Raw genomic sequence first — 11,725 nt, 5'->3', positions numbered from 1 at the left:
TGACAGATAGATTCCTAGGTATTTTATTTTGTCTAGGGAAATTTTAAATGGTGTTTCTCTTTTTAACTCTTGCCACTGGAATGTCTTGGAAATATATAGAAATGCTGATGATTTATGTGCATTTATTTTGTATCTTGCAACATTGCTAAAGTTGTTGATTATTTCTACTAGCTCTTTAGTTGATTCTCTGGGATTCTTTAAGTAGACCATCAGATCTGCAAAGAGAGATAGCTTGGCCTCCTCATTGCGTATTTTAATACCTTCAATTTCTTTTTCTTCTCTAATTGCTACTGCTAGTGTTTCTAGTACAATGTTAAGTAATAGAGGTGATAATGGGCATCCTTTTTTCACACCTGATCTTATTGGGAAGGCTTCTAATTTATCCTCATTCAAGATGATGCTTTTGATGGTTTTAGATATGTACTGTTTATTGTTTTTAAGAAGGTCTAATTACTCAAATTCATAAGTATCTAAAACATTTGTTCAAAAAATAAAATCATTCCCCAATTGATAAATGGGCAAGGGACATGAATAGGCAATTTTAAAGAAATCAAAACTATCAATAAGCATCAACGGTTACTCTGAATCTTTAATAATTAAAGGAATGCAAGTCAAAACAACTCTGAGGTAACATATCACCCCTAGAATATTGGTAAAATGACCAAAGGAAAGTAATAAATTGGAGGGGATGTGGCAAAATTATGACATTAATGCAATGTTAGTGTAGTTGTAAATTGTTCCAATCATTCTGGATGGGAATTTGGAACTATGCCCAAGGAGAGCTAAAAGACTTCCTTCCCTTTCATCCAGCCGTGCCATTGCTGGGTTTGTACCCCAAAAATATCATAAGGAAGAATCCTTGTACAAAAATATTCTTAGCTGCGTTCTTTATAGTGCAAAAAAACCTGGAAAATGATGATATGCCCTTCAATTTGGGAATCGCTGAACAAATTGCGGTATCTGTTGGTGATGGAATATACTATGCTCAAAGGAATAATAAACTGGAACAATTCCATGTGAACTGGAATGACCTCCAAGAATTGATGCAGAGTGAAAGGAGCAGTACCCAGAGACAATTATACACAGAGATAGATACATTATGATAAAATTGAACATAATGGACTTCTCTACAAGGAAAAGTACAGTGACCGAGGACAAATATAAGGGGTCTATGAGAAAGAATGTTATCCACATTCAGAGGAAGAACTGTGGGAGTAGAAGCACAGAAGAAAAACAACTGCCTGATCACATGAGAGGGTGGGATATAGTTAGGGATATTGACTCAAAATGAGCACCCTAACACAAGTATAAGTAATATGAAAATAGATCTTGATCGTTGACACATGTAAAACACAATGCAATGGTGTGTCAGCTATGAGAGGGGGTGGGTGGAGTAGAGGCATAGAGCATGAATCCTATAACCATGGGAAAATGTTCTAAATTAATTAATTAAATAAAATTTTTAAGATAAAATATTTACCAAGCTGATTTCCTGAGAACAGCACATATCTACCAGCAGAAAAGCAGAAGAGTGTGAGAAAAAGGAACCTAACATCTATCATTAGAGAACAGGTTCCCCAGCACTGAAATCAGTGTCATTCTGTCTCTTTGATTACCCCTCTGGGAAGAAGTGGAATATCTTTCCACTTTGTGGAACAGTAGTGATTCCATAAATTTTGACAGTATATTATTTATGATGAAAATAAGAGGAAATCCAAATACCTTTTCTCTCTCAGGGGATTCAATAAGTGATTTCGACGGTCTTTTCTAAATATACTAAGTTTGTATTTTGTGATTCTATACTGACCTATCTCCTCTGGAAACTATCAGGGGTTATTGATAGGAAGCTTTTAATATCATTCCTTTCTTTAAAAATGCTATGTTTCAGTTTTGACACTTTAAGAATATAATATTTTATCAGAAGGTATATTTTATGTATGTATCTCACAGACCCTCTCACATAAAGACAGAATAACATTTAAAATTAAACACTTTCATTTTACAAATTTGTGTGCCCAAACTCTAGCTTTGTATCTTGAATTTAGGTAGGATCTTATTGAATATTAATGAACTATGTTCTTAAATTAAAAACTTTATTAGGGATACTATTGTTACAAAGTTCAAATCATGCAAAATTATGTCACTTAAATAGAGTAAACAAGGATTTGTTGAATCTAATCAACATTCATTCAGTAATTGTTGATGAATTATAAAATAATTAAGCTGAAATCTGTATCATTAACATTTGAGCTTTCATATTGTAATGCAAGATTGCTAGCTGAAGCCTTTTGCTTCTGCAATTTCAAACTGGCACCAAAAGGCAGTTGGAGGTCTTAGAATCTTCAGAAAGTCAGTTGGAGCCTGAGGCTATAAATAGGGCTGAAGTCCAACTGATAGGGCTTTTGCCTTCTGGATCTTGTTTTGCCTGGGGGCTTCTGCTTTTTCCCCTTGGGCTTAGCCTGTTGGCTTCCGCATTGGCCTGTGCTTATTTTGTCTTGGGGAAATTTGGACCTATCTGATTTCTCTGGACCTCACCCTGATCTCTCCATTATACCCCTGCTATTTCTCTGAAGTTCCCTTTGGGCCCTGGGAGGTAGGGTGGGTTGGTGATTGGACATTGTGGTTTTAGATTCTGTAGGCAAGTAGGGCATCCTAAACAAGTTAACCCCAATTTAGTGATTTGATAAATATTTTACTTCAAAGGCAGTCAAACCTTTCTGACTGGGAGAGCCAAACTCTCTCAGTCTAAACCTCTCCTGCGACCCATCCCCCATTATCCAGCCTTCTCCCTAGCAGCAGTTAGAAAACCTAGGACCTCTTTCCCTCTGATTAACCTGACATTAATAATTCCCTTTTGTTACCTACTCAAAGCCTCTGGTGAATCATTGTATCAAAAATTAAGGCAAGGTCTGAAGGTGGAAGGAATTATTTTCTTTTTATTTCTTGAGGAAACCACAGGCATCCATCTTGGCAGGAAGTATCTACTGGAGACTTCCTGCAGCCATCAGTTTCACCGGCAGGGCGAAGCCCTTTTGTCTTCTCCCTCAAGGGACTTAGAAATTAACAAGAGAAGTCCACCAGCCAGATATAAAACATTTCTGACTGGCCTAATTCCCCTGTACCTTAGGGATACCTTCCCCGATTAAAGAACCTCAGCCAATTTTCTCAGTATCCTGTGTCTCTAGCGTTGGTGAATAAGTCTGTTTAAGCTGCCCTCCTGTATACTCCCTGTCATTCCCTTATCTTCCTATACACCACCTTATTCATCCCTTCCCTACACTCAGTTATCTCCTTCATTCCCCTTTCGAAATCACCTCATCACCTTTATCCTTCCTCACTACCCAAATTGCCTGAGATCTTACTAGATTACCCAACTTCTTTATAACAACATTTATCCTTCATTTGTCCCTTATTTCTAGACAAGAAGAAGAAATGATTATGATCTAACAGAATTTAGAGGAAATTATACAGCTTATGAATAAGTAATAATTGACTTTTAATTGGAAAACCTAGAGATGTATTACTAAATAATGTATAAAGAAACCTATAAAAGGGCAGAGTGATCAGAAAGAGACATTGTCCCATTACTGCTTCATCAAACTAGCAATCATTTTCAGTTTTTACTCTTCCATATCCTTCACATACATGTTATCATTCATTACAATAACCTCCTAATAGACCTCCTTGGATGGAGTCTTTTCATCCTTCCCACATCTGCCCAAATTATATCCTTAAATGATAATTTTGATCCTGTCACTTCCCCATTCAAAAAACTAAAGGAATTATCTATTGATTCTGATGAATTCACCTATATAGAATTTCAGTTCATTCTCATTTTATATCTCTTACCTTTCCAATCTCATTACATAATTTCTTAAGAATGCTACAATATAGTGAAACTGGTCTATCCACTTTCACATTGAAGTGAGCAAAACTAGAAGGAACACTTCAAATAGCAAGAATATAATGAAAAGCAACTTTGAAAGTCAGTTAAATTGTTTTAATTGTCTACTTGAACTCATCAATTAAATTATCAACCATGATTCAATAAAATTGATGATGAAATATTATACAGACATACTAACAGAGAAATGGATGGAATCAAGATGCAGAAAGATACTTATACTTCTGTTTTGGGGATGGTAGTTAGAAGAGATTTTGCTTTGTTTGAATAGATGCATCTATCAATGTAAATCTATCAATTGTCTAACATATCCATGTATATCTCTCTATAGCTTTAAAGTTTTTGTTTATTGTTTTATTTTATTATGAAAAGGAAAGAAGGAAAACAGGCTGGAACATTGCCTCTGTTGCCTAATTCCCTACCTGGGAAAAAGTGAGTAAAAAACAAAAAGGTCAAATAAACAGGAAAACTTTGAAAGTTAAATAATTAGCTTAATTATGTATTTAAAAAGAGAAATCCAGCCCTACATAATCTAAATTTGAGGTTCATGTACCATCCACCCCTTGTTTTCTAAAATGTATGTATAGAAATTCTCATCCGGTTTTCAATTTGTTCAGTTTAGAATAATTATGAAAAGAAAAAGAAAAACACAATGCTATTTGACAACCAAGGATTATTAGATTAGAAAAGTGAGGTTTTTTTTAAATTAAGAAGTGATTCTTGCCCAGAAATTTGTTGAGATAAATTGACTATGAGGCTCTCTCCATTAATTAAAAACTAAAAGCATTTAAAGGGGGCATGAAATAGTTATCCTGAAGATGGGATGACTTGGTAGGGGATGCAGATAATACCGCATCAATCTTTAAGTATAAGGATTACTGTCATGGAAAATAATTATTTAACCTATTTTCTTTGGATGGAATAAGAATGATAAAATTAAAGTCAGAAAGGATAAGATTTCATTTTTACATAAGAAAAAGAAAATGTAGAATAGCTGACTTGTGAGATAAATGATTCTCTAACAATAGAAACCTTCTATGAAGGTTAGGTGATGGTTGAGTATTGCATAGAAGGTTTATTGCTCATATATAGGATGGTCTAGATAACCTCTGAGGTACTTTCCAACTCAAATTTTATGACTTTGTGATTGTGTGATCCAGTTCATAAACTCGCTGAACATAACCTAGTCATAGATATGCATGGAAAGCCAGCATACCTATATTAGTAAAGAAATCAAGTCTGGAATCATTCAAACTTTTCTTTCCTTCTAAGATATATAGGCAAATGAGAATGAATTTTGGCCACGTTTCAAGTAACAGAAGTGATGAAGAGCAGTTTGATGGTTATATAAAAACTGTTAAGTGGTTTCCATTATACTTAAGTGTTTTCAACTTCTTGCCAACTGCATATGCTGCTGTGCTCTCCTTACTTTGATTAATCATTTCTTGCCATTATTTATTCTAATGTGCATGAGCAGAACTTTGTTAATATGGAACTTAAAGGCAGCAGAAAATTTAAACACACGCACCTGTATATACATATAGTTCAATGCTGAAACTGCGAATTTTCATCTGCATATGCAGCAACATGGACAACATACACACATGTTTTAATTTGTTAAGTAAATCAGGAATTTTTTTTAGGTTTATAGAAGGAAGAATGAATGTAAATATCTCAGTTTGTGAATTCTTTTCATGATTTTAATTATAGAGATAAAATAAAATAATGTACCTTATGCATCTATCTGAAAAAAGAGACCTATCCCTAAGAGCTGGAATAATGGATTAGGTGGATAAAATGGGGTAAGGGGATAGAAATAAAAAATTTATTAAACATACTACAATGTAAAAGAGAAATTTACAACCCTAGTTTTAGGCTGGTTAGCATGAGCCAGTAAAAAGAGGTATCATAAAATACCATTTGTCATTTACCACTACACTGGCCCCAAGTAGTCTGAAGGATCTTTATGTGAACGCATAAATGGTGGAAAAATGACTTTCATTTTTATTATGTGATTCTATTAACTATTGCATAGGAAATGAGTTGATGTTATCACCTTTAAGTGTATAGTCTAATCTCACTTAGATTTATGAGGGCATATGCAAAGGGAAGGAGACATATGCATGGATTAGATGGTAAAAAATGAAAATAAAATTCCAAGATATTTTAACATGAAATATAATCTCTTTTGTGATTTGCTCTTCAAAAACTTTACAAATGCTTTAGATAAATATTGACTGGTTGGGAAAGACTTTCAAGCTTTACTCAGGAGAAATTCTATGCATAGATTCCATAGGAAATAATTCTCTATTCATAATTCTTTGTCTGTGGAATACCCTTTTTATCAAAAATCTCTGAATTTACTTATGAATACATTCCCTAACCTAAGACTTTTTCATTTGGGCAATTAGGAAGACACAGACTATTTACTTTTTCTTTTTTCTATCTTCAGCACATAGCACAATGCCTATGGCATAATAAACAATAAATACTTATTAATGATTCTAGAAACTCCGCCAAGGACGGTCCCAAGCCCAGCTGAAAAAGGAGGAGGGTTGGGCGTGAGGCTATCAACCTCACCCTGTAAAAATCATACTTGCTAAAGAAACTGCAACCTCATTAAACCAACAAAACCAACGATCGCCTAGTCTGGAAGATTTCTCTCCCACAGAGTCCATGACGGGTGCTGGCAAAAGCCAACAAACTCCAGGTCTTTGTTGATGCGTTCCTGTGTCACATCTTGAACATCGGATGGCAGACCTGGCGGAGATATGCCGAGAACGAGACAGGGACCGTCGGAGTGACATGGGCCCAGTTGGGGGAAGTTGCCCAGAACAGAGTCCGTTGGTGTGAGATGGTTGCAGCCCTGTGCTCCTCTGGGAGTCAATAGGAATAATAATAATAATAATAAAATAATGATTCTAGAACACACGCATATACATAAAAACACATATAGAGTTGATTACAGAAATTAATTTGACCCAACAGGGAGACAGGAGAGAACAAGGAGATAGATAGGTAATAAGATGAAGGATTGACCATAAGGAAAACAGATTTTAAATTAACAAAATAAATCATGAAGAGAAAATTTTAAAGGAAATAAAGAAAATCTGAGGATTATTTAATTGGAGTCTGGCAAGTAGAAGAGAAAAGAGATAAACAAGTGAAAGTAAATTGCATAAACATATACCAGTGTGTCTTGACCTCTCACCTCTTTTTTCTTACAATTTTTTATTTATAATGAAAAGGATGGGAAACAAAGGAAAAAAGAAAAAAAGAAAAAAGAAGAAAATATAGGTAAATATGCAATTAACAATCATAACTCTGAATGTGAATGAGATGAATTTATTCTCAAAACTAAGAAAGATAGCAGAATGGATTAGAAACTAAAATCCAACAATATATTTATAAGGAATATGTCTCATGGAGTTGGCCTATGGGACCAGATTAAAAACTATCTTTCTTCAGCTAGACTTGAATCATCATTTCAAGCTAGGCAACATCAAAAATAGACTTGATTTAGAAAACCAAAATGCAAAACTACAGTATACTGACAGTTGCCACAAATATTGAATTAATGCCAATATTTACACATTGTACATATGTTGAATAATATAGTTTTGAATGTAAATGATTTAGGAAGATAGATAACAAAAGTGTAATGAGAAACTCAGTATACCCATTTCTAATAGGCAAATTTAATGAAATTACATAGGCCTTTACATACTTGACTTTCTGTTGTTTCCAGACGAAATATACCTATTTGGATCTCAATATTCTCTAGCCCATAATATTTTATGTTAAAATCAATTGTTCTTACTAGACTGTAAGTTCAAACCTACATTTTATTATTTTCTCAATAACTGTAAACAATAACTTATCTTTATTTATTTTTTAGATTAATAATATGTCTCCAAAATGCAAGACTGTTGGTTTTTCTTCTCTATCATGTTACTTTATGAAACCTGGGACCTTGACTTTGATTTTTTCCCTAAGCAGATGTTCAAAGTATTAATAAATGCTCCTTCTTTAATAATTTATTAAGCACTCAATCTGGGCCAGTCTTTGTGAAGGGAAATTGGAACCCAAGAACCTAAAGAAAACCAATCCTAGAGTTTGTTAAACAGAGTAATGTCCATTAAACTGCAAGAGGCAGGTTTGATCTAGATGGTGAAGGGCTATGAATAACTGAGGAATTTGTATTTTATCAATGAGGCAATGGAGAATAACTAGGACATGTCAAGTGGGTGAATAACCTGGTTAGTACTATGCTTTAAGAACTTCCCTTTGTGGGAACAGCTAGGTGTTTTATTGGATTAAGAGCTAGGCTAAGAGATGGGTAATTTTGGGTTCAAATTTGACCTCAGACATTCCCTAGCTGTATGACCCAGGGCAAGTCATTTAATCCTGATCACCTAGTCCTTACATTTCTTCTGGCTTGGAATCAATACTGATTCTAAGACAGGAAGGTAATGGTTTAAAAAAAAAAAGAACTTCCCTTTTGTATGTTGTATGAGTGATGAATTGGAAAGATGAGATAATGTAAGGAAACTAATCAGGATATTAGTAATAGAGTACAAAGCAAAAGATGGAAGGATGTGAATTCAAGTGGTGGTTATTTGAGTATAGAGTTGGGAATATATGCTAAATATTCTTTGAAAGAATGAAAAAGGCTTCATAACTGATATGAAGAATGAGGGAGAATAGTTAAGTAAAAATGATGATCTGAGCCTGGTTGACTTAAAAGATGGTAGTAGCTGTGAGAGAAATAGGACAATCTTACCATGTAAACTCCCAAATCGTAGAAATTCTTTAGTCCTAATGATGCTCATCAGAACATACATTGAGGTGAACCTGAATTGGTAACTATATGTCAGCAGAATACCATCTACCAATTCTTTTCAATTCAGGTTTAGAATGATTCTGCATATGTACCCTCTAATGACCTTTTCAAAGCAAGCACTCCCAAGGATCTGTATCAGTGTTGAATTTTTGTCCCCTCTACCATAGAGGGGTTAGTGATATGTCATTAGTGGAAGGAAAACTTGCACTGATGAAATTATATATTCTTGTAGGATTTAAAAAAGGTATAAAATTTTAAATCTTAATTTAGTTGACATGGCAATTTGGAACCTATGTGCAGTGGCTCTCAGACGCTAACTCATTTATAAGATAAGTAAAAATTATAGGTAGTAATTAAGAATATTACTGACATGGCAATCATGAATTGAGTAAGTTGAATTTTCTTGTATACATCTTGAGTCTAACTGGGTCATGAAGCCAATTTTCATGTTTTTCAAGGTGGATTTCCTAGAATTGATGCACTTTAAGTGCTGAAACATGATTTTCAAATGACATTTGAAATCTTTAAAAGTAACAAAGAGTGTAGATGAGGAGGCTAATCTGTTTCTAATCCAGTGTCAAGGATTTCAGTTTCAACATTATTGATCTCCATCAGTTTAGAGCAGTCCCAAAGGTGCTGAGATGCATAGGTTTACATTAGCTTTGAGGTGGCCATTTAACATGGCATTTTAGGTGTATATACAATAAAGTGGAAATCAAAGGATGAACATCTAAAAGGAATTTGAAAAGTATTATAAATTGGCAATTTTTGACTGAGAGTTAAAGCTTAAGCAGGATTAGGCATGATTAAGAAGTTGTTTTTATATTTGGCCTAGCTCAGCATGAAGCAAATTTAGAGATTTAAATGCACTGTAATAATGAGTGGAACTATTGTAAAGTGATATCTAAAATTAACCAAAATATTTTTCTTTTTGCCAAAAATTATCTGTGTTGCAATTACTTGTAAAAGTACAAAGACCCAGAAAGACTAAAAGGCAACATAAAAGATAGAGGGAAATAGATATCATATCAAATCCAAATATGTAAATCATATCATATCCCAAACTTAATCCTCTGTCTACTTTTTTATCTAGTTTATGCTAAAGACGTTTTGTGAAAGGATAGACGACACATGAATATTTCAAAATGATTTTAATTGAAATCTGACAAAAATAATGAATAAATCAAAATATAACATTGAAAATGACTCTTTTCTAGATTAGTATTCTCTGTCCTGTGGAGAAAGCATCCTTCAGTGTTAGAAAAATACGTTGGATTTCAACTATATGTACTAAGAGAAATAGTCTGATTCCTATTCACAGCAAGGCTTTTGTCAAGTCTTTTAAGGCAGGAAAAAAGAAGAGAAAGTTAAAATAAATACAGTACTTTATGTAACAACTTTAACATGTATTTGAAATTAATTTGTTTTATTGAGAAAATACGGTTTTGTTGTTTGTTTGTTTGTTTGATGATAAGAATGACTTAGAGTTAGAAGGGAAAATTATAATGGATAGACAGGTGTCATACTCAGATTGGCTGAAGCTTCAGATACCATGACCATACAAGGTAATAGAAAGAGAAAGGTTATAACAAAAATAGCTAATGGTAAGTAAGGTGAAAAGAGAAATTCTATGGGCTCAAGATGAATTCAAGCCATTAGGTCTAGATCATTAATATACCTAAGATTACTAAAGAAGAGTAATGTTCATGTCATTGTCTATTGTCTCTGAATAATCATAAAGAACCGACTACGTTTTAGTATGTATTGTAGTAAAGTGATGATTAGTCAACATTGGGAAAGGAAATCATTATTTCAAATTATCAGCACGGCTTCACCTAGAATACGTTATGTCAAACTGATATCATTATTAGTGTTAACAAAATACTAAGGTGTTACACATTAGGATAATTCAGAAAATATGGTTTATATAGATTTTAGTCAAATATTGAGATAAAGGGAAATTTCTCAAAATATCCTTTTTTTTTAATTTAAACATTTATTAATAATCATTTTTAACATGGTTACATGATTCATGCTCCTACTTTCCCCTTCACACCCCACACTCCCTCCACCTATGGCCAACACACATTTCCACTGGTTTTGTCATGTGTCCTTGATCAAGACCTATTTCCAAATTGTTGGTGGTTGCATTGGTGTGGCAGTTTCGAGTCCACATCCCCAATCATGTCCACCCCGACCCATGCGTTCAAGCAGTTGCTTTTCTTATATGTTTCCTCTACTGCAGTTCTTCCTCTGAATGTAGGTAGCATTCTTTACCATAGATCCCTCAGAGGTGTCCTGGGTCATTGCATTGCTGCTGGTACAGAAGCCCATTACATTCGATTTTACCACAGTATATCAGTCTCTGTGTACAATGTTCTTCTGGCTCTGCTCCTTTAGCTCTGCATCACTTCCTGGAGGTCTCTCCAGTTCGCCTGGAACTCCTCCAGTTTATTATTCCTTTTAGCACAATAGTTTTCCATCACCTGCATATACCACAGTTTGTTCAGACATTCCCCAATTGAAGGACATACCCTCCTTTTCCAGTTTGTCCCCACCAGAAAAAGCGCAGCTATAAATATTTTCGTACAAGTCTGTTTATCTATGATCTCTTTGGGATACAAACCCAACAATGGTATGGCTGGATTAAAGGGCAGGCATTCTTTTATACCCCCTTGAGTATGATTCCAAATTGCCAGCCAGAATGGCTGGATCAGTTCACAACTTCACCAACAATGCATTAATGTCCCAATTTGGCCACATCCCCTCCAACATTCATTACTCTCCCCTTCTTTCATTTTAGCCAATCTGCTAGGTGGGAGGTGATACCTCTGAGTTGTTTTGATTTGCATTTCTCTAATTATTAGAGATTTGGAACACTTTCTCATGTACTTATTGATACTTTTGATTTCTTTACCTGAAAATTGCCTATTCATGTCTCTTGCCCATTTATCAATTGGGGAATGGCTTGATTTTTT

The sequence above is a fragment of the Gracilinanus agilis genome, chromosome 1 (assembly GCF_016433145.1).
Source record: "Gracilinanus agilis isolate LMUSP501 chromosome 1, AgileGrace, whole genome shotgun sequence".
Taxonomy (NCBI): domain Eukaryota; kingdom Metazoa; phylum Chordata; class Mammalia; order Didelphimorphia; family Didelphidae; genus Gracilinanus; species Gracilinanus agilis.
The sequence above is the reverse complement of the archived record's forward strand: the minus strand, read 5'-3'. Positions refer to the sequence as shown.